Source organism: Odocoileus virginianus, chromosome 20 (assembly GCF_023699985.2).
Source record: "Odocoileus virginianus isolate 20LAN1187 ecotype Illinois chromosome 20, Ovbor_1.2, whole genome shotgun sequence".
Lineage (NCBI taxonomy): Eukaryota > Metazoa > Chordata > Mammalia > Artiodactyla > Cervidae > Odocoileus > Odocoileus virginianus.
Window position 1 is genome coordinate 21,622,254 of NC_069693.1, and position 25,136 is coordinate 21,647,389.

A 25,136-nucleotide genomic window follows, 5' to 3' on the forward strand; every position below is an offset into this window, starting at 1 on the left:
ACATAATTGGTGCCATTCAACTCTTCCTGGTCACCTCCCCTAACAAGAAAGGTTGTTTCCTTCAGTCCTTGCAGGATTCCCCACATCGAGTTGTGTATCAGAATCACTCGTTAAAGATGTGTTTTGTCACGTCCGACTTCAGATCTGCTGAAGAGGCTGGGATTCTGTATGTTTATCACATGACTCTGTAGCTCTTCCACAGCCACTCTGACAGTGGTACCCCCTGCACTCTTTGCCTTCTTGCCCCAAGACAGATGACTTCTCCAGTGCCTGCCAAGTATCTAAGCACTTACTCATGACACAGGTGCTATCCTCAGGTTGGAAGGAATAGGAAGAAGGTCCCTGTGTATCTGAAATTCTGTGTCTGAGTCCTGACTCTATAAACATCTCTCTTTGTCACAGCTGAGAGGTACAATCACTTCACCGTTCCTTTTGTTCCCACATCCACTTTTGGCATGGTCCTCACTTCATGAAGCTCCCTCCACGTCAGATGGGAATTTTCCCACTCCATTTTGCTCCTGGGCTGTGCCACCCCTGAGATGCTTGAGTAGATCCCTTGGCCATCTGGGTCTTTGAAGTTAATTTATACGGGTTTTAAATGAGTGAATTTATTCTGATATTTAAACCCATGCCACCCTAGACCCTCCTCAAGAGCCTAGAATCTCTCAGGCATGTGCTTCTTGCCACTACAAACCTTTCAAAATTATAAAAAATTTCCCCACGCTGAAAATAAGGCCACTGCAGTAGGTGATGGTGGAAACAGAGTGAAGACGGTCAGTGAGAGGAAGAGATAGTGATAGACTTGACCATCTCTGATTTTCCCTCTGAAATTCCAGCCTCTACACTGTCTTAAAGTTAGCAACTTCCTTAGGAACCATCTCTATGGAATGCCAGAGTACAGAGCAGCTTGCTTTTCCATCTCCAAAAGAGTCAGCCCATCTCCAGACAAGGAGAGAGTGAAATCTCAGGATCTTATTTAAAATTAAGATCTACTTTAAAATAGTTTTAAGTTTCCTATATTCCAAGTCCTGATGTCAGATGAAGTCCATCTTCTTGAAGGACAGTCTTATACATGACCCTATATAGCAGAGGTCCCCAACCTCCAGGCCACAGACTGGTACATCCTATCAGATCAGCAGTAGCATTTGGTTAGAAATAAAGAGCACAATAGATGTAATGCACTTGACTCATCCCAAAACCATGCACCCCCACCCCAGTCCATGAAAATGTCTTCCATGAAATTGGTGCCAAAATCCCTGGTGCCGAAAAGGTTGAGGACCACTGCTATATTGGAGCCATTGGTGGCTGTTTAGATTTAAATAAGTTAAAATGAAATTGTTCCTCAGTTGCATTAGCCACGTTTCAAGTACTTAATAGCAACATGTGGCTAATGGCTACTGTACTGGACAGCATAGATATAGGTCATTTCCATCACTGTAAAAGTTCTATCAGATATCTCTGGTCTAAATTAATTTATATTTGTTTGCAGTATCATATTCTTAACCTCAAACCGCAACCCCCCCAAAAAAGTTTGGAGAATATAATATTGTAATGGCATTCTTATGTAAGAATGTGTAGTATAAAATCACACTATATTACCTCTAAAACTGTGACCCAGTGCTGAGCAATATTTAGAGAGCAATGGAATGTCTCCTACTGAAGTGTTCAGGAAGCTGGCACTGGAGTTCAGGGGCACCAGGGGCAGTACACTCAATTATGAGACATGGGGAATTCGGGAAGCTGAGAACCCATGATGAGTACAGAGGACTGTGTTCTGCAGAAGAGCTTTACTACTCTGGAGGCATCTGCTCCAACCCTCCACCCCCCCAAACAGGGAGGCATTTGTTTGCTTGCCAAGCCTATTTGAGCTGCACAGGATCCAAAGATGAGTTTGAACACATATGACATTTGAATTTGATTTAAATTTCTTAGGGCTAGTAATCAGGCTTGGGGAATGAGCTATTTCATGTCTAGAGAAACATAATGGCCTGAAATGCCTAATTGCAGGAAAGCAATTGATGATTTTTATAAAAGAGACATACTGGGCAAGTGCCCTAAGCCCACCACTTTGGGGAGAGAAGGGAGCCCCAAAATTTTGAATATGTGTTTGGAGGGTGAGAAAAGGTTAGCTTGGAAACAAAGTGGTGTTGACCGTGTTTCCCTGTGGCTTAATTTTCTATATAATGAGAGCAACTGCTAAGTTTTTAAATTACTTTTAATTAAAATTATATTCTTTTCAGCTTATGGATAGTAGTTATACGGAGAAATGAGAAAGTAGAATCAGATTTTTGTGCAAAATCTGTCACTGAATAGTATGTAACATCTTTCTTAAAAGAATAGCTTATAATTGTTCTATGTAAATATAAAGCAAAACATAAGTTATTTTCTCTGAGTATGCATATTGTAATGACTCTATTGGATTACTTTCACAGACCAGCAAAGCAAAATTAAAAATAAACATATGTAAGTGACATAGGCCACTAGTATACGTCTGGTCAGTGGGGGATCCCCAATACCCTGGCATTTCTATTGAGGGCTGGGCCCCTCTCCTGAATAAATGTTCCCATTCATTCAGAGAAAGATTATTTTTTAAAAGCAGTACTGAGGAAAAAGTAAGGACAGATAATCAAAGCAAGGATATTGGATATAGGATTAAGTTAAAGGATTTCTTCATTCATCTCATACATTTGATGGCATGCCAAGGAATGTTCAAGGTGCTGTGGATATAGCAGCACACACCATAGGCAAAGCCCCTCCTTTCATGCAGCTTCTATTTTGGTCTGTTGGGGAATGGAGGAATAAACAATAAATACATGTCAGATGGTGGTAAATACTGTGGGGAAGAATAAAGCTGGGTAAGTGTTTGGGAGGTGAGGGAGAGTAATGTTTTAAAAGAGGGCAATAAGGAATAACTTTACCGAGAAAGTGATATTTGAGCAGAGGCATTTTTGGAGCAGAGATCTGGGACAAAGTGCCCCAGTAAATGCCAATGTCAATATGGACAGAATTCATCAGGGTCCAGTGAGAACTTGTTATATGCTTGGTAGTATGCTGAGTATTGTGGAGGTTAAAGAAGTACAGATGTTACAGAAAGAACAGTATGACCAAGGGGTTATGTGCTCATAAACATGTGGACCCTAGAACTGTGTTGTCTGGGTGACTCAGCTGTTACCAGTTGGGTGACCTCAGCAAGTCTCTCAACATCTCATGTCTCAGCTCCCTGAACTGTAGGTTGGGTACAATAATAGCAGTACCGACTCCTTGGAGTTGCAAGGGTAGCTAATGAGTTGATATACAGAACCTGCTTAGAAAGCATCTGGTGCTCATTACTGCTAGCTGTGAATATCTTGGTAACAACACTGGTCTCAGGTCTCAAAGACTGTCTTCCATCATTTCTGGTAACATCCTTATTAAGGTGAAGTTTAACAGCAGATCACAAACCCTTTATTTAAGGCATTTCTGATCACGATACCATTAGGAAATTTATAATTTTCTGACATTCTAGTTTCTCAATATCAGTAGTTCTCAACCAGAGGTGACTCTGCCCCACAAGGGACATGTGGCAACGTCCAAAGACATTTCTGGTTGTCACACTTTGCAGAGGGGACATTTCTGGCACTAGTGGGGAAGGGCCTGGAATGCTGCTAAACTTACAATGACCAGGAAAGCCCTCCTTTAACTAATACATGATTAATACATGAAGGACAAAGAGCTGAAGATTCGAATAAATTTCTCTTATGCCTTCATTCAATTACATTTAGCCTCACTCAAATGGGACACCAGCAGGCCAAGTGTTATAACTGCAGTGATGTTACAACCTGGTCTCCTTTGAGACTCATTCAAATTATCTCAAAGGGAGAAGTGGTAGACACATCATAACAACAAGAATAGCACCACAGAAGTCTGACATGAGGAAATGACCACAGCCAGGCTCCCCGAGACCAGCCAATCATTCACTGGCCAATCTATGCCTTAACTGATCTTTGCTCATGTCCACCCTAATTCAGTTAACTGTGGCTTGAAGAGAGGGTTTAAAGGTGCAAAACAAGGTCACATAGGGCCTTGGGCAAGACAGGCAGACGAATGAAGCCAGATGCAGACTCTGTGCTAGACAAATTAATTGTCTAATGTGTCTGGGAACAGAAGAAACACTGACAGTTGTCAAAAAGTTCCATAGGCACCATGGAATTTAAACCACAAAATCTCACCACCATCACCACCCCCAACCAACAAGCCTTCTGAGATGTTTTTTCCCCTAATTGCCACCCCCACCAAGAACTGTTAATACCACTAACACATGGCAGGTCTGTTTTTTTATGGTGGCCCTTTGGAGGGTCCAAAGTTCCGTAATATTTACTCATTTTTCTGCCTCCCCTAAACCACTTTTTACACCCATGGTAATTTTGACCTTCACTGAGAATGCATGCTTTAGATGTCCCCGATATTTTTTAAGCTCCATTCCATATAGCTCCTCTCTTTTTTTCATTATATCTTTTCATTTGTCATCTCCCCAAACTATGTTTCTTGTGCTCACCAATGATAGCTGTACCTTGCTCAATAATGACCAAATGTGGTTTTGAAAAATAACGCATATGAGAACAATTTGTAAACTGTAAAGACCATGAAAATTCTGATTAGTAGTAGTAGTAAAATAATAATATAAGTAACTCTGACTGTTGTCCTCCCTGCGAGCCCTAATCCTAATCATTTGAGATGGTCCGGCTTCCCTTGCCAGTTCTCACATCGACTTCTTATGGTCCTGGAAAAACAATAAGGAAGCCAGTTTACGGTCTGTTTGTTTTTTAAGTTTATTTGGTAACAAATGGAACAGGCACATGAAATAGGTTCATAAAGAATGAGGAGTGTTTCAGAAAACAGTAGGTATTGCTCTGCCCTAAATCAATGTGACTCTAAATGGCTAACTGCAGATCATTTAAGCATGTTGAGCGAAAAGAAAAGCTCCTACCATTTTATGTGGCAGTGAGGTGAATGACCCAACCTAAACCAAACTGTAAAACCTTAGCAGATGCAACACACACACACTATTCGAGATGCAAATAAGCTTGAAAAAGTTGACTACACTAAATTTAACTGAGTATTCAAACGTGAGACCCTCAGAGCTTCAAATATGTTAATATGCATATTAAGAAGGGATTGGAGTATACAGCAGTTCTCCCAAACTTCTTTGACCAAGGAAGTTTTCTGCTGTTAACATCTGTCAGGAGAATATTTTGAGAAAGACCAGTTAGAGAAATGCTGAATTGTCTTCAGCCACCATAACTCTGGATGGCCCCAACACTCTGGCTTCAACTTGTCTCCTGCCAAGCCCAAGCACGCAAAAGCCGAATGAAAAAAATCACATGAGGGCAGCTTAGTTCACAAAGACTTAGAATCATCTCCATCAGTTTATGGTCACTTCAACACTCACCTGCAACCGTGCAACCCTTCCCCTCCTCTCCAGAAGACCTTTCCACAACCATCTTCTGACCACATGCCTTCCCCTCCTTCCCAAGAGAAAAGAAAACCATCAGATACCAATTTCTCAACCACTCTGTATAAATAACCAAACCTCCCTTAGCATTCTGTCTTCCTTCTTATCTTGGGTTATAATACAGATGATAGTCTATCTCCTGTTAAGACTATCATAGTTTTGTATTTCAGCCCCTTCTCACCTTTTTAAGAACTATATATTTTTATTACTCACTGCTTCTCTTCTGAACTCAGCTTCTCTTCAACTGAAATCTTCTCTCTGGCTTTTAACTTACTCAAGTCTCTACCATCTTGTAAAAACTCTCCCTCATTCCCACATCCTTAACCAAACTCTGGCCTCTCTCTCCGCACCTTCACAGCCAAACTTCTCTAAAGAATTATCTGCATTCATTGGCTTTATTTTCTTACCTTCTACTTCCTCCTCAACTTACTTCAATCTGGATTTTCCCCCCTTCTCTAAACAGCTCTAACAACAAAAATTAAATTCCTTGTTGCTCGCTCAACCCTATGAACACTTCCCAATTCTCATCTGATTTGAACTCTCAGCAACAATTGAGTTTATTGACCATTTCTTCCCCTGGAGAAGGGAAAGGCTACCCACTCCAGTATTCTGACCTGGAGAATTCCATGGGCTGTATAGCCCCTAGGGTCGCAAAAGAGTTGGACATGACTGAGGGATTGTCACTTTTACTTTGCTTGAAATCAGTCAGTTCAGTCATTCAGTCATGTCCAACTCTTTACAACCCCATGGACTGCAGCATGCCAGGCTTCCCTGTCCATCACCCACTCCCGGAGCTTGCTCAAACTCATGTCTGTCGAGTTGGTGATGCCATCTAACCATCTCATCCTCTGTCGTCCCCTTCTCCTCCTGCCTTCAATATCTCCCAGCATCAGGGTCTTTTCCAATGAGTCAGTTCTTCTCATCAGGTGGCCAAAGTGTTGGAGCTTCAGTTTCAGCATCAGTCCTTCCAATGAATAATTCAGGGCTAATTTCCTTTAGGATTGACTAGTTTGATCTTCCTGAAGTCCAAGGAACTCTCAAGAGTCTTCTCCAACACCACAGTTCAAAAGCATCAATTCTTCAGTGCTCAGCTTTCAACTCTCACATCCACACATGACTACTGGAAAAACCATAGCTTTGACTAGACGGACCTTTGCTGGCAAAGTAATGTCTCTGCTTTTCAGCATGATGTCTAGGTTGGTCATAGCTTTTCTTCCAAAGAGCAAGTGTCTTTTAATTTTATGGCTATACTCACTATCTGCAGTGATTCTGGAGCCCAAGAAAATAAAGTCTGTCACTGTTTCCATTATTTCACCATTTATTTGCATGAAGTGATGGGACCAGATGCCATGATCCTTGTTTTTTGAATGTTGAGTTTTAAGCTAGCATTTTCACTCTCCTCTTTGACTTTCATCAAGAGGCTCTTTAGTTCTTCTTTGCTTTCTACCATAAGGATGGTGTCATCTGCATATCTGAGGTTATTGATATTTCTCCCAGCAATCTTGATTCTAGCTTGTGCTTCATCCAGTCCAGCATTTCACATGATGAACTCGGCATATAAGTTAAATAACCAGGGTGACAATAAACAGCCTTGATGTACTCCTTTCCTGATTTGGAACCAGTCCGTTGTTCCATGTCCAGTTCTAACTGTTGTTTCTTGACCTGCATACAGATTTCTCAGGAGGCAGGTAAGGTGGTCTGGTATTCCCATCTCTTTCAGAATTTTCCAGTTTGTTGTGATCCACACAGTCAAAGGCTTTGGCATAGTCAATAAAGCAGAAAAAGTGAAAATGAAAGTCATTCAGTTGTATCTGACTCTTTGCGACCCCATGGACTATACAGTCCATGGAATTTTCCAGGCCAGAATACTGGAGTGGGTAGCCTGTTCCCTTCTCCAGGAGATCTTCCCAACCCAGAAATCGAACCTAGGTCTCCCACATTGCAGGCAGATTCTTTACCAGTAAAGCGGAAGTAGATGTTTTTCTGGAATGCTCTTGCTTTTTCTATGATCCAATAGATGTTGGTAATTTGATCTCTGGTTTCTCTGCCTTTTCTAAACCCAGCTTGAACATCTGGAAGTTCTCAGATCATGTACTGTTGAAGCCTAGCTTGGAGAATTTTGAGCATCACTTTGCTAGTGTGTGAGATGACTACAATTGTGTGGTAGTTTGAACATTCTTTGGCATTGCCTTTCTTTGGGATTGGAATGAAAACTGATCTTTTCCAGTCCTGTGGCTACTGCTGAGTTTTCCAAATTTGCTGGCATATTGAGTACAGCACTTTCACAGCATCATCTTTTAGGATTTGAAACAGCTCAGCTGTAGTTCTATCACCTCCACTAGCTTTGTTCATAGTGATGTTTCCTAAGGCCCACTTGACTTCACACTCCAGGATGTCTGGCTCTAGGTGAGTGATCACACCATCATGGTCATCTGGGTCATGAAGATCTTTTTTGTATAGTTCTTCTGTGAATTCTTGCCACCTCTTCTTAATATCTTCTGCTTCTATTAGGTCCATACCGTTTCTGTCCTTTATTGTGTCCATCTTTGCATGAAATGTTCCTTTGGTATCTCTAATTTTCTTGAAGAGATCTCTAGTCTTTCCCATTCTATCGTTTTCCTCTATTTTTTTGCACTGATCACTTAGGAAGGCTTTCTAATCTCTACCTGCTATTCTTTGGAACTCTGTCTCCTTGAAATACTATGCTGGTTTTCCTCTGGCCCCTTCTCAGTTTTTTTTTTTTTTCTTCCATATTATTTTTTTTACTATTATAATGGCAAATAAATTCACTGTGACTGGTTCATTTATTTACAAGAAGTGTCTTTATTTTTCATGCATATTTCCCCACAATAATACAACAGAATCAAATTTTTGTAACCATCAAAAAGTTTCAAATATTAGAAAAATTTAAACAGAAGCTGTGATCTTGAAAATTTGATGTCTCATTGCCTTCTCAGTTTTTCGTAGAATTTTTCTCTTCTGTCTAGCTGTTAAACGTTGCAGTTACTTAAATTAACATAGACTCAGCACAGATTCTCTTCTCTCTTCACTGGATGCTTTCTCTTTAGACTATCTCATCCATGCCCATAATTTAAAAAAAACACCTACAAACAGATGACACACAAATGTATATTCTCCAGTGGAGACTTCTCTGAGTTCTATATCTGTAAGTCCAACCACCAATTCAACATATCTTGAACATCTCTGAAGACACCCCAGACTCAACATGTCCACTATGTTCATGAGTTTCCCTTCTACCTTCAACCACGGCACATATCATCTCTCCTGGGTCTCCTTCTCACATTTTCAACTTGCTACCATATCAAACACCTGGACTTTGCCCTTGACTTCTTCTGCTGATCCATGCTACCTCATCAACATGTCTTAAGTTCATGTACTTCTCCTCCCCCTCAAAGTTTCTCCACACTACTTTGTTCATGCCACCATCATCTCCTTCCTGAACCACTGACTGATCTGCCTGCTTCCAATGCTGCACACATCAATCCAATACCTACACTGTTTTTGAAAACTCAGAAAGTCCAGATTCCTTAGTAGAGTTTAGGAAGCCCTCATGATCTGTCCCCTCACATCCCTCTCTAATAACCCCCTCTTAGACTTGACTTCCCCCATCTCATATTTGAAGTTCTACCAGTTTACCACATACATGTCTGGATTTTTAACCATGCTGCTTCTCCCACCTGGAATATCCTGTTCTGTTCCACCTTCAACTTCTTCTTTTTTTTTTTTTTTGGTCCCTCAGTCCTAAACTGAAATAGATCCTCTGGAAGTTTTTCCTGGCTTGAACCTTAAGCCTCTGAGTGCAACTTTTACAGGCTTTCTTTCTATTACAGTATTGATCACATTGTAATAAAACCTCTCAATTTGAACTCTTTTAGGGTAAGGTCTATCTTATTCACCGTGGTATAACCAATGTTTAGTACAGTTCCCAGGATCTAGAAGGCATTCAATAAATGCTTGTTTATTTAATGAAACCTGGATCTCAGCCTCATTACATGTAAAGGGATCATTCTTTACATAAAACTTTTTAAAAGGCCAATCATGAAACACAGCGACATATTTAAAGATTCAGATAAGAAATAACCAACATTTAAGAGTTTCCTGTCAGAGAGAAATAAGGGAAGTTGAATCTTAAAGTCAACAGCTCTGAAGTGTTAGGTCAAGTGAGGTGGCAGGTGGCAGGGGGGATGAAACAGAGGTTCAAAAATTAAGTTGGCTTGTATTTCTAATAGTGATATTATCATAGGAAGAGAAGCTGAAAATTATGCTGGTTGTCTAACAAGCTGCATGTGTTCACAGAATGTAGCATATGAACTAATCGATTGCCCCCTGGAAGCATTTGGCAAATACTTGCTTAGCGATTACCTTCTAACTGTTTTTTAGCTAAATCTCTATGCAGAAAGTTCATGGCTTGTTTTTTATTGCTGCTCCACCCTCACAATGGCAAAGTTTGGTTTTAGGAATGGATTGGAGGAATAGAGTCCTCTTTGATTCTTTCTTTTCTTTCACTTTCCACATTCTGTCCATCAGGAAATCCTATTAGCTTGACTTCCAAAATATACCCTGAATCAGGTCACCTCTCATCATCTCCAATGACAATGTTCATCCAAACCAACCTCAAATCTCACCTGAACTGCTGCAAGAACCCCCTACCAGGTCTCTTCCTGCCTGCCCTCATGGTTTGCCTCCAATTTGCTAACCGGAATGACCTATCTTAAGAGTAAATTAATGTCAATTCTCTGCCTAAAGTCCTCCAGTAAATTATAGCCCAGGTGACTGTAAAAACAGAATGGATAAATAAATTGTTGAATTCATACCATGTAATACTATTCAGTAATAAAAAGGAATAAACTACTGATACATGTAACTTGGATGCCTCGCAAAAGCATCAGGTTAAATGAAAGAAGTTTTACATGAAAGAGTTCATGTAATATATAATGTCCTAATTTGTACATACTATATAACGTCTTAATATGTAGAGTTCTAGGCCAGGAAAAAAACTAATAAGTGGTAGGAAAAAATCATAATGGTGGTTGCCTCTGGGGGCAGGGAGGTGGTAGTGACTGGCTGGGAAGAGACATGAGGGAACTTTGTTGGGTGATGGAAATATTTCACATCAGGACAGAGGAGTTTGGGTTGCATAGGTGCATGAATATATCAAAACTCAATGTTATACTCTTAAGATTTATATACTTTATTGTATGCAAATTTAATTCACGAGAAAAAAACTACAAACAAATACTATATTCTAGTTAATGATATACATGTTGGAGAATTTAGAAGTTACTGATGTCAGTAACTTACTCTGCACTGCATCCAAAAATACAGTGACTGACAGACAAAAATTCAGAGTGATTGATAGACAAATGGGGCAGATATGTGATACAACAGCTATAACAAAATGTTAATGGTAGAATCTTGGTAAGGAGAGTATGGGTATTCACTGTCAAAATTCTTTCAACTCCGCTGTTTAGAATTTTTCACACTAAAAAGTGATGGGGAGATAAAACTTCCTAAGGTGACCACACTTGTAGAATGGCAGTGTGAGAATCTCATCTCCCCATTGAAACAAACACTTAACTAGTGAAATTCATTTTTTAAAAAAACAATCAAACCAGATCTGAAAGAGACACGTGCACCCCAATGTTCATCGCAGCACTGTTTATAATAGCCAGGACATGGAAGCAACCTAGATGCCCATCAGCAGATAAATGGATAAGGAAGCTGTGGTACATATACACCATGGAATATTACTCAGCCATTAAAAAGAATTCATTTGAATCAGTTCTAATGAGATGGATGAAACTGGAGCCTATTATACAGAGTAAAGTAAGCCAGAAAGATAAAGACCAATACAGTATACTAACACATATATATGGAATTTAGAAAGATGGTAACAATAACCCTACATGAAAAACAGAAAAAGAGGCACAGATGTATAGAACAGACTTTTGGACTCTGTGGGAGAAGGTGAGGGTGGGATGTTTCAAGAGAACAGCATCAAAACATGTATATTATCTAGGGTGAAACTGATAACCAGCCCAGGTTGGATGCATGAGACAAGTGCTTGGGCCTGGTGCACTGGGAAGACCCAGAGGGATCAGGTGGAGAGAGAGGTGGGAGGGGGGATTGGGATGGGGATTACATGTAAATCCATGACTGATTCATGTCAATGTATGAAAAAACCACTACAATATTGTAAAGTAATTAGCCTCCAACTAATAAAAATAAATGGAAAAAAAAACAATCATTTATAATTTCTGAATATTGTCTTAAGAGTATACAGAAAATGAAGAAACATTTATTCAAGAAAGTTTGGTAAATCTTGATAAGAACAGGAAGAGTCTATGGTATTTGAGCCACTCTCTGATCCTATCTCCTCTCAGCTCAGTATGACAGAAGTTCTACTTCAAGCAGGGAGGTCAAAGAAGACAGGGCTCCCTTTCCCCTCAGCTCCTAGTCTGTGACTATGGATTCCACCCAAGGAAGGGCAGGTGGCCAGCATATCATCCCTGTTTCAGGCAGGAGCCTGGACTGGGACTCCCTTTCAAATCCCAGGTCCCACTCATAGGGTGGAAGCTAGCCAATAAAAGCTGAGAATATTGGGTCCCAACTTCCCCCAACTAGCCCAACTCACTCAAAGGTTCTGTGGCAGGAGGGCAAGCCAAAAAGACTAGGGGCTACCATACATGTCCAATGACCTTCTCATGAAGCAAGACAGGTTTATCATTTAGAAGTGGACCACAGTCCCCACCCCAACATTACTCTGATGCGATAGTACAGAGATTCTACTTAGGGGGTTGCGGAGAGGAAGGCCATAAGAACAGAGAATACAGCAGCTCTCCCTAAGAGGACATAACTTTACTGGGAAGACAACATGGGATGTTGTCAAAAACAATGGAGATTTTGGTGGTAAACGGTTAAGAGGAGTCTCTAAGATGCTTTAAACCAGTAGCAGCAAACAAAATGGTAGTAGAGGCTCTTCTACTCTCTAAAGTTTAAGAGAGTAAAGCGGGGAAAGAGACAGTTAAGAAGAGCCCTTCTGAGCTCAGAGCAGTAAACAAAGGGACCTGACTTTAGTTAGATTAAACTGTGGAATAATTTATGCCTCAGACTTTGCCAAAAACAATAGAGTAATGAGTTAGCAACTACTGGAGGCTTAAGGCTGGGAGTGTTACAGTCAAGTCAGATCAACTAGTAGCTTAACAGGGAGACCAGGGAAACAGACAAAATACTGCTAAAACTAATATAATCCCTGGTGGTCAGAGAGACTTTGCACATGGTCAAAACTTCACTCTTTGAGGAGTAACATCAGAGATTGCACACTGGGGAAAAGAGATTTCAGTGAACTATTCCAGCCAAGTCTCTGAAGAAATAACTAAGAAAATAAGCCCCAGGTAAGAGAGGGATCAAAATCCAGAGTTGCTACAATATGTTATTATAGCAGTGTTCAGTTTTCAACAAAAAAATTCATAAGACATACAAATAAACAGGAAGTATCACCCATGACAAGAAGAAAACAAAGAGTAGGCTCTAGAAACTGCTTTGGTGGGGGCCTAGATGTTGAACTTAACAAAATTTCAGAGCCCCCCTATTGTAAATATGTTCAAAGAATTAAAGGACATCATATTTAAGGAATTAAAGGAAAGTGTAAAGGAGATCAATCCTGAGTGTTCATTGGAAGGACTGATGTTGAAGCTGAAATTCCAATACTTTGGCCACCTGATGCGAAGAGCTGACTCATCTGAAAAGACCCTGATGCTGGAAAACATTGAGGGCAGGAGGAGAAGGGAACGACAGAGGATGAGATGGTTGGATGGCATCACCGACTCAATGGACATGAGTTTGGGTAAATTCTAGGAGTTGGTGATGGACAGGGAGGCCCGGCGTGCTGCAGTCCTTGGGGTCACAAAGAGTCGGACACAACTGAGCGACTGAGCTGAACTGAACTGAACTGATGTTGACAATATCCTATCCAACAGAGAATACCAATAAGGGACATAGAAAATGTTAGGAAAAAAACAGAACAAATAAATATGAAGACATACAAAAAACTAAACTTATAGGATGGAGATAGAATGTTGTGGTCCTTTAATGGACCGGAACCTGGTGGTACAGAATCGACGATAAGAAAGTAAAAGAGAGAAAGAGAGAGAGAGAGAAAAAAAAGATCCGGGGACTTAAGCTCTGATGGAGCAAAGGTGCTTTAATGATTTTTCTATGAGTATATATAAGCTGTGGTACAAGAAACTTCTTTCGGGAATGATAGAGTTCAGCAAACCAAACTTACTGCAACTGTTACCAAGGGAACAAGGAGTAATGTTAGTCACAAGGTCAGGAGACAATCCATATCTCAAGAAAGAGGAAGGGGACTAAGCAGTTTTGTCCTAAAGAGAATGTTTACTAAAGGAGACCCAAGTCTGCCTCACACAATGACCTCAGTCCCTGGGAGCAGCGTGCTGTTCCGCTTGAAGAGGGACAAAGGACTCATGAGAGACAGCACGTAGGAATCCTCCCATCAAACATTCCCTGACAATAGAATAGTGCCTAGAGGAAAATTTTTAACTATAAATGCCAATACACACACAAAAAAATCAAATCTATAAACTAAATCTCCACCTTAAGTAACAGGGAGGGGGTGAGAAGGGAAAGCACACAAAACTCAGAGCAAGCAGAAAGAAGAAAACAATAAAAATGAGAGTGGAAATTGTGGACATGAAGAATGAGGAGCAGGGGAAGAAAATAAAACCAAATTTCATTCTTTGAAAAGATCAACAAAATTGACAAAGTTTTAGCTAGACTGATTGGGAAGAGAGAAGATTAAAATCACTAAAATCAGAAATGAAAGAAGGAACATTACTACTGAGCTTATAAGAAAAAAATAATTATAAGAGAATATCATGAAAAACCATAAGCCAACAAATTACATAACAAAACAAACTATCAGAATCTACTAAAGAAGAAACAGAAGATCTCAAAAGGCCTAAGACAAGAGACTGGATTAGTAAATTAAAACTTCCACCAAAGAAAATCCCAAGCCCAAATGGCTCAACTGGTGAATTTCACAAAACATTTAAAGAATTAATATGAATGCTCTCAAACTCTTTCAAAATACAGGAGAGAAGGAAACACTTCTCAATTTTTTTCTATGAGGTCAGTATTATTCTAATACAAAAACCAGAAAGACATGTTTACGAAAAGACCCTACATACCAATATCACTTATGAATATAGATGCAAAAGCCTCAACTAGCCAACTGAATGCAGTAACATATAAAAAGAATTATACATTAAAACCAAGTGGGAATTATCCTAGGAATGCAAGGTTCACTTTACATTGGGAAATCAATTAATTTAATGCACTGTATTAATAGAATAAAAATAATCATTTAATCACCTCAATAGGTACAAGGGGAAAAAAAGCACTTGACAAAAATCTGAAAACCTTTCATGATTAAAAATACTTAGTAACCTAAAAATAGAAAGAAACTTCCTTAAATTGAAACAAAGAGCATGGATGAAAAACCCACAGCTAATTATAATGGTGAAGGAATGAATACTTTCCCCACCAAGACCAGGAACAAGATAAGGATGTCTATTCTTACCCTTTTATTTAATAATATATTGAAAGTTCTATCCAGGTCAATTGAGCAAGAAAGAAATGGCATAGAGATTGAAAGTAAGTAAGTGTTAGTCACTCAGTTGTGTCCGACTCTTTGCGACACCATGGACTGTATCCTGCCAGGCTCCTCTGTCCATGGAATTTCCCAGGCAAGAATACTGGAGTGGGTAGCCATTCCCTTCTCCACGGGATCTTCCCAACCCAGGGATCAAACCCGTGTCTCCTGCATTGCAGGCAGATTTTTTACCGTCTGAGCCACCAGGAAGCCAGAAAGATTGAAAAGGAAGAAGCACAATGATCTCTATTTGAAGATAACATGGTCTTATGTAGAGAAAACCCTAAGGAATCCACTAAAAAAATATTAGAACCAATAACGGAGTTTAGCAAGGTTGTAGGATACAAATGAATAAACAAATACCACATCTATTCCTATACATTAGCAAACAATCCAAAAGCGAAATTCAAAAAACAATCTAATTTACAATAGCATCAGAAATAAAGTACTTAGTAATAAATTTAACAAAGGTGTAAAATCTATTCATTGAAAAGCATAAAAATATTTAAAGAATTAAAAATCTAAATAAATGGAAAAACAGCTATGCTTATTGATCAGAAGACTTAATATTGTTAAAAGGGTAATACTCCCCAAGCTGATTTACAGATCAAAGTAATTCCTATCAAAATCCCAGGTGGCTTTTTTTTTTTTGCATAAATTAACAAGCTGATGCTAAAATAGTAGGGGAAAAAAACAACAGTTCTGATTTCAAAATTTACTGGAGCTACAAAAATTAAGACAATGTTGTAGTGGTATGAAGACAGACAACTAGATCAATGGAATAGACAGCCCTTTAAAAAACCTATGCATAAATGGTGAAATGATCTTTGAAACGGTGCAAAGACCATTCAATAAGGAAAGAGTAGTTTTTTCAATAAATTGTGCTAGGATAATTTGACATCAATATATAAAAGAATTAAGTTGGACCTCTACCTCACACCACATACAGAACAAAAATGAACTCATAGGCCTTTATGTAAGAGCTGAGAGTATAAAACTCTTAGAAGAAAGTCTTCATGACTTTTGTTTAGGCAATGGTTTCTTAGGTATGACATTAAAAGCACATGCAACTAGAGAAAGAAAGAGATGTCAAGCTTAATTAAAATTAAACACTTGTGTTTCAAAGGACACCATCCCAACAAAAACCTGAAAGGACAGAGTAAAAGGAGGTGCCGGCCCTCACTGATGGAAGATTTGTCACCAGACTTGTCAGGAGGTGCCAATTCCTTCCCCCCACAGGACAGAGGCCCATGGCTCATCTAGGCATATCGGGATGTATTTGAGAGCGTGTTACCATGTTACGGCTCTGTTCAGAAGTGGTCTCGACGCCGAAATCCTGAAAGAGGAGTGCGAGACCTCACACCTAGGTGTGTGTCAGCGAGCGAGTCCTCTTCACAAGGTGGAGTGCTCTGGTTGTCTCGTTCACTGCTGTGTCCCCAGCACCAGGTGCACACAGGCACCTACTCAAGGCTGGCAGAGTTTTTACTTTTGGCTGAGTCACTGAACTCGGAACAGATCTTGGCTCTGCCTAATGCTGTCTGGGTGACCAGGGGCTGGTCATTTCACCTCTTTGAACCTCACCATCTCTCTGACCTTCAGGAGTTTCGAGGACTCCTGAAGCCAGAGATCAAGCCCTGAGCCTTTGGAGTGGGAGAACTGACTCCAAGACCCTAGACTACCAGAGAACTAACCCTGTGAACTGCGAAGTCGCTTCAGTCGTGTCCGACTCTATGCGACCCCATAGACGGCAGCCCACCAGGCTCCCCCGCCCCTGGGATTCTCCAGGCCTAGGGGGTATCAAATAGTGAGAATTCACACAAAGAAAACCACTTGAATACAAGACCCAGCATCATCCAACCATCAGTAGCACCCTGTGCCTCATTTAGACAACAAACAAAACAAAAACACAAACCCAATCATGAGCAGACAGGATTACCACCTCACTCAGCCTTGCCCATCAGAGGAAAAGCAAACAAACAAACAAAAACGCAGCACAAATTTCACCCTATAAGAAGCTTACACAAAGCACTGGACCAACCTTAGAGGGCAGAAACCAAAAGGAAGAAAGAATTCAACCTTGAAGCGTGGGAAAAGAAGACCTCAAACACAATAAGTTAAAAAAAAAATAATGAAAAGGCAGAGAAATACTACACAAATGAATAAACAAATAAGAAACACAGATGTCCAAATAAATGAAGAGGAAATAGGCAAACTACCTGAAAAAGAATTCAGAATAATGATAGTAAAGATGATCAAAAACCTTGAAAGCAAAATGGAGAAAATGCAAGAATCAATTAACAAAGACCTAGAAGAATTAAAGAATAAACATTCAGAGACAAACAACACAATTACTGAAATTAAAATAACTCTAGAAGGGATCAATAGCAGAATATCTGAAGCAGAAGAACAAATCAGTGAGCTGGAAGATAAAATGGTGGAAATAACTTCTGAAGAGTAGAATAAAGTAAAAAGACTGAAAAGAACTGAGGATAGTCTCAGAGACCTCTGGGACAATATTAAATGCACCAACATTTGAATAATAGGGGTCCCAGAAGAAGAAAAGAAAATTTTGAAGAGATTATGGTCGAAAATTTCCCCAACATGGAAATGGAAATAGTCAATCAAGTCCAAGAGGCACAAAGAGTCCCATACAGGATAAACCCAAGGAGAAACACGCCAAGACACATACTAATCAAACTAACAAAGACTAAATACAAAGAAAGAATATTAAAAGCAGCAAGGGAGAATCTACAAGTAACATACAGGGAAACCCCATAAGCTTAACAGCTGATCTTTCAGCAGAAACTCTGCAGGCCAGAAGGGGATGGCAGGATATATTTAAGGGATGGCAGGATATATTTAAAGTACTGAAAGGGGAAAATCTACAACCAAGATTACTGTATCCAGCAAGGAATTCCTTCAAAACTGATGGAGAAATCAAAAGTTTTTCAGACAAGCAAAAGTTAAGAGAATTCAGTACCACCAAATCAGCTTTACAACAAATGTTAAAGGGACTTATATAGTTAAGAAATACAAGAGAAGAAGAAAAAAGATCTACAAAATCAACCCCAAACAATTAAGAAAATGACAACAGGAACATATATATTAATAATTACTTTAAATGTAAGTGGATTAAATGCTCCAACCAAAAGACACAGACTGGCTGAATGGATACAAAAACAAGACCCATATACATGCTGTCTACAAGAAACCCACATTGGACCTCAAGACACATATAGACTGAAAGAGAGAGGATGGAAAAATATATTCCATGCAAATGGGAAGCAAAAGAAAGCTGGAATAGCAATCCTCATATCAGACAAAATAGACCTTAAAATAAAGAAGATTACAAGAGATAAGGAAGGAAACTACAATAATGATCAAGTGATCAATCCAAGAGGAAGACATAACAATTGTAAATTTCTATGCACCCAACATAGGAGACCTCAATACATAAGACAAACACTAATAGATATAAAAGGAGAAACTGACAGTAACACAATAATAGTAGGAGACTTTAACACCCCACTCACACCAATGAACAGATCATCAAAACAGAAAATTAATAAAGAAACACAAGTCTTAAATGATACATTAGATGAGATGGATCTCTTTGACATCTTCAGGACATTTCATCCAAATGCAGAAGAATACACCTTCTTCTTAAGTGCACATGGAACATTCTCCAGGATAGACAGCATCTTGGGTCACAAATCAAACCTCAGTAAATTTAAGAAAACTGAAATCCTATGAAGCATCTTCTCCAACCACAACGCTATGAGACTAGATATCAATTACAAGAAAAAAAACTGTAAGAAACACAAACACATGGAGATTAAACAACATGTTTCTAAATAACCAACAGGTTACTGAAGAAATCAAAAGGGAAATTAAAAAATTTCTAGAAACAAATGACAATGAAAACACAACTCAAAACCTATGGGATGCAGCAAAAGCAATCCTAAGAGGGAAGTTTACAGCAATACAATCCTACCTCAAGAAACAAGAAAAGAAAAACATCGAATAGATAGCCTAGCTTTACACTTAAAACAACTGGAAAAAGATGAACAAAAAAACCCCAAAATTAGTAGAAGGAAAGAAATCATAAAGATCTGAGCAGAAATAAATGAAAAAGAAATGAAAGAAACAATAGTAAAGATTAATAAAACTAAAAGCTGGTTCTTTGGAGAAGATAAACAAAATTGACAAACCTTTAGCCAGACTCATCAAGAAAAAAAGAAAGATCAAATCAACAAAATTAGAAATGAAAAAGAAGAGGTTACAACAGACAATGCAGAAATACAAAGGATTATAACAGACTATTATGAACAACATTATGGCAATAAAATGGATAACCTGGAAGAAATGGATAGATTCTTAGAAAAGTTCAACCTTCCATGACTGAACCAGGAAGAAATAGAAATTATGAACAACCCAACTACAAGCACTGAAATTGAAGCGGTGATCAAAAATCTCCAAAAAAAACAAAAGCCCAGGGTAAAGAATATGCTCTGCATAGGCCTGTACTATAATTAACAGGGACTCTGAAAAATAAGAATGACTTTCTCATCACCCCCAGGCAAAGGGCTGGGAGCAGTAAAAAGAACACCATGAAAAGACATCTTGAAAACAAGATGTTGAAGTACTGATGTGACTGATGGAAAACTATTAGTGACTGTTCCCGTAACCAGAGCCTTGAGGGAGTTGCTGAGAAAGGGCATCACTAGCCTAAGGGCTAAACAAAGTCATGAAAGGCCTGAAGGTTTGACATTGAGGACTGTATATTGTATATCTTTATCCCCGATCTGAGACTGTAAAGAACAGGTATCTCTAGAGCAAGAAAAGTAGAAGTTAACAATAAAAGGCATGCAAGGATTAGGATCTGGGCTTTTGCCTGCGAATGGCATCAGGCCTGTGATCCCCACTTTATTTCTGAGTCTTATTTTTCTTGATTTTTCTGTGGCACCGCTCCCTCAGGTTGGTTTGTTGTTGGGCTGGTCCTGACACCCAGGACCAGATGGCTTCACAGAAGAATTCTATCAAATATTTAGAGAAGAGCTAATGCCAATCCTTCTAAAACTCTTTCAAAAAATTGCAGAGGAAGGAACACTTCCAAACTCATTCTACAAGGCCACCATCACCCTGATACCAAAACCAGACAAAGACAATGCAAAAAAAGAAAGCTACAGGCCAATATCACTGGTGAACATGGAAGCAAAAATCCTCAACAGAACTTTAGCAAACAGAATTCAGCAACACGTCAAAAAGTTCATACACCATGATCAAGTTGGCTTTATTCCAGGAATGCAAGGATTCTTCAATATATGCAAATCATCAATGTGATACACCATATTAACAAATTGAAAGATAAAAACCATATGATAATTTCAACAGATGCAGAGAAAGCATTTGACAAAATTCAGCACCCATTCATGATTAAAACTCTTCAAAAAATGGACATAGAAGGAACCTACCTCAACATAGTAAAGGCCATATATGATAAGTCTATAGCAAACATTCTCAATGGTGAGAAACTGAAAGCATTCCCCCTAAGATCAGGAACAAGACAAGTGTGTCCACTTTCACCACTATTATTTAACATAGTTCTGGAAGTCCTAGCTACAGCAATCAGAGAAGAAAAAGAAATAAGAGGAATTCAGACTGGAAAAGAAGAAGTAAAACTCTCACTGTTTGCAGATGACATGATATTGTACATAGAAAACCCTGAAGATAGTATCAGAAAATTACTAGAGCTAATCAGTGAATTTTTAAAAGTTGCAGGATACAAAATCAATACACAGAAATCACTTGCATTTCTATATACTAACAATGAAAAATCAGAAAGATAAATTAAAGAATCAATCCCATTCACCCTTGCAACAGAAAGAATTAAATATTTAGGAATAAACTTACCTAAGGAGACAAAAGAACTGTACACAGAAAATTATAAGACACTGATGAAAGAAATCAAAGACGACATAAACAAATGGAGAGATATTTCATGTTCCTAGGTAGGAAGAAGCAATATTGTGAAAATGACTATACTACCAAATGAAATCTACAGATTCAATGTGATCCCTATCAAATTACCAAAAGCATTTTTTTCACAGAACTAGAATAAAATTTTTCATAATTCATATGGAAACACAAAAGACCCCAAATAGCCAAAGCAGTCTTGAGAAAGAAGAATGGAGCTGGAGGAATCAACCTTCCTGACTCAGATTATACTACAAAGCTACAGTCATCAAGACAGTGTGGTACTGGCACAAAAACAGAAATACAGACCAATGGAACAAGATAGAAAGCCCAGAAATAAACCCATGCACCTACGGGCACCTTATTTTTGACAAATGAGGCAAGAATATACAATGGGGCAAAGACAGCCTCTTCAATAAGTGGTGCTGGGAAAACTGGACAGATACATGTAAAAGAATGAGATTAGAACACTTCCTAACACCATATACAAAGATAAATTCCAAATGGACTAAAGACCTAAATGTAAGACCAGAAACTATAAAACTATTAGAGGAACACTAATAGGCAGAACACTCGATGACAAACCAAAGCAAGATCCTCTATGACCCACCTCCTACAGTAACCAACATAAAAACAAAAGTAAACAAGTGGGACCTGATTAAACTTAAAAGCTTTTGCACAGCAAAAGAAACTATAAGCAAGGTGGAAAGACAACCTTCAGAATGGGAGAAAATAACAGCAAATGAAACAACTGACAAAGGATTAATTTCCAAAATATACAAGCAGCTCAAACAACTCAATGCCAGAAAAACAAACAACCCAATCAAAAAATGGGAAAAAGACCTAAACAGACATTTCTCCAAAGACGACATACAGATGGCTAACAAACACATGAAAAGATGCTCAACATCACTCATTATTAGAGAAACACAAATCAAAACCACAATAAGATATCACCTCACACCAGTCAGAATGGTCATGATCAAATAGTCTACAAACAATAAATGCTGGAGAGGGTGTGGAGAAAAGGGAATGCTCTTGCACTGTTGGTGGGAATGTAAACTGATACAGCCACTATGGAAGACGGTATGGAGATTCCTTAAAAAACTAGGAATAAAACCACCATATGACCCAGCAATCCCACTCCTAGGCATATATCCTGAGGAAACCAAAATTGAAAAAGACACATGTATCCCATTGTTCATTGCAGCACTATTTACAATAGCTAGAACATGGAAGCAACTTCAATGTCCATTGACAGATGAATGGATAAAGAACTTGTGGTACATATACACAATGGAATATTACTCAGGCATAAAAAGAAACACATTTGAGTCAGTTCTGATGAGGTGGATGAACCTAGAACCTATTATAGAGTGAAGTGAGTCAGAAAGAGAAAGATAAATACTGTATTCTAACACATATATATGGAATCTAGAAAAATGATAGTGAAGAATTTATTTACAGGGCAGCAGTGGAGAAACAGACAGAGAATAGACTTATGGACATGGGAAGAGGGAGGAGAGGGTGAGTAACATGGAAACTTACATTACCATATGTAAAATAGTCAACGGGAATTTACTGCATGGCTCAGGAAACTCAAACAGGGGCTCTGTATCAATCTAGAGGGGTGGGATGGGGTAGGAGATGGGAAAGAAGTTCAAAAGGGAGGGGGATATATGTATACCTATGGCTGATTCATGTTGAGATTTGACAGAAAACAACAAAATTCTGTTAAACAATTATCCTTCAATTAAAAAATAAATTAATTTAAAAAACTGAACAGACAACTCACAGAATGGAAGAAAATATGTGCAAATCATATATCTGATAAGGAACCTGTATCTGGAATATATGAAGAACTGTTACATTTCAACAATAAAAAGATAAATATTCTAGTTTAAATATGCATGTATAACTGAATCACTTTTCTGTACACCTGAAACTAACACAATACTGTAAATCAACTGTATTTCAATTTTTTAAAAAGTTATACAGTGTTGTATGTCAATTATATCTCAATAATACTATAAAAAAAAGAAAACAGTAAAATAAACACAGGGATTTTCCTGGTGGTCCAGTGCCTAAGACTTAGTACTCCCAACACAAGGGGCCCAGGTTTGATTTCTGGTCAGGGAATTACAATTCATATGCTGCAACTAAGACCTGGCACAGCCAAATAAATAAATAATATTAAACACACACACACACAATGAGATATCCACTAAGATTGCTGAAATAAAAAGGTGACAAATGTTTGATAGTTCCTCTAAACCTTAAACACACAGTCACCACATGAAATAGCAATTTCACTCCTAGTTACAGGCCCAAGAGAAATAAAACCATTTATCCACACTTTTATATGAAATCTTATATGTAAATATTCATAGAAACATCATTCATAATAGCCAAAAAGTGGAAACAACCCAGATATTCCTCAACTGATGAATGAATAAACACAAGTAGTATATTTACACAATGTAATACTATTCTGCAAAAAGGAATGAAGTACTGATACACGCTACAACATGGATGAACCTTGCAAATGTTATGCTAGGTGAAAAGTTATTTACAAAATACTATATATTGTATTATTCCATTTATATGAAATGGCAAGAATAGGCATATTCATACTCACAGAAAATAAACTGGATTTCCCTTGTGGCTCAGCTGGTAAAGAATCTGCCTGCAATGCAGGAGACCTGGGTTCGATCCCTGGGTTTGGAAGATCCCCTGGATAAGGGAACAGCTATACACTCCAGTATTCTGGCCCGGAGAATTCTATGGACACTATAGACCATGGGGTCGCAAAGGGTCAGACATGACTGAGCGACTTTCACTTCACTTCACTAGGGCTGGAGGTGGGCTTCCCTGGTGGCTCAGCAGAATCTGCCTGCAATGCAGGAGACCTGGTTCGATTCCTGGGTTGGGAAGATCCCCTGGAGAAGGGATAGGCTACCCACACCAGTATTCTTGGGCTTCCCTGGTAGCTCAGATGGTAAAGAATCCACCTACAATGTGGGAGACCTGGGTTCGAACCCTGGATTGGGAAGATCCCCCATAGGAGGGCATGGCAAACCACTCAGCATTCTTGCCTGAAGAATCCCCATAGACAGAGGAGCCTGGTGGGCTACAGTCCATGGGGTCACAGAGAGTCGAACATGACTGAGTGACTGAGCAGAGGGCTTGCAGTGAGAGTGGGCAGCCACACGGCTCACTGGGCTCCTAGTTCCCTGACCAGTCCCTTGGCAATGAAAGCACAGAATCCTGACCACTGGACCACCAGGGAATTCCCTGAATTATGTCTTAATAAAGCCATTTAAAAAAATGAAACATAAATCTCTAGGTTTCTAACTCACATGGCCCTTCTTTCCTCACTCACTCACCTGTATCCACGTTCTCTTCTTTCTGTCAAATTTCCTATACTTTGTAAGTTTGGTTCCTACTTTGAACATTCTACCTCAAACTATCTCAAGCTGAAATTATTATTATTTACTCTCAATTCAAGTGAATCCTCCTCAGAGACATTTTCCCTGACCACCCCAATTAAAGCAGTCTCTCCCCCTGAAAATGGTCTCTTTTATATTCTGTTCAGGAACAAAAAATTAATTCAGCTATTCAGCTGATGCATGTCAGGTGGCACCTCAAAATTAGTTAACTCCCTGAGCTGAAGCAGAACAGGAGTTTTTATAGAGCAGGGGAAGAGAGGGGTATATGGTTATGGTATTGTCCCAAGGTGCAATTTTCTTTATCTGTAAATGCTGAAAAACACTGCAATTTAAAAGGGTGGGATATGTTGGGGTATTCATGTCTCTTTCTTATAAATGACAGTACTTTGGTAGCAGTTCAAAGGATTTGTTTGAGAGCTATCTTTGTAAACCATGTTGAAGATCTAATGTCAATTAAGATTCAAGGGCCTACTTCGCTCTGTATAATGGGCTCCAGTTTCATCCATCTCATTAGAACTGATTCAAA

The 25,136-nt window shown here is 39.0% G+C and overlaps 1 protein-coding gene across 5 annotated transcripts in view; it reads right to left on the bottom strand.

Annotated features, from left to right (window-relative positions):
• ZNF19 (zinc finger protein 19) overlaps positions 1-25,136 on the bottom strand; it is a 102,640-nt gene that overhangs the window by 70,148 nt on the left and 7,356 nt on the right. The window lies entirely within an intron of this gene.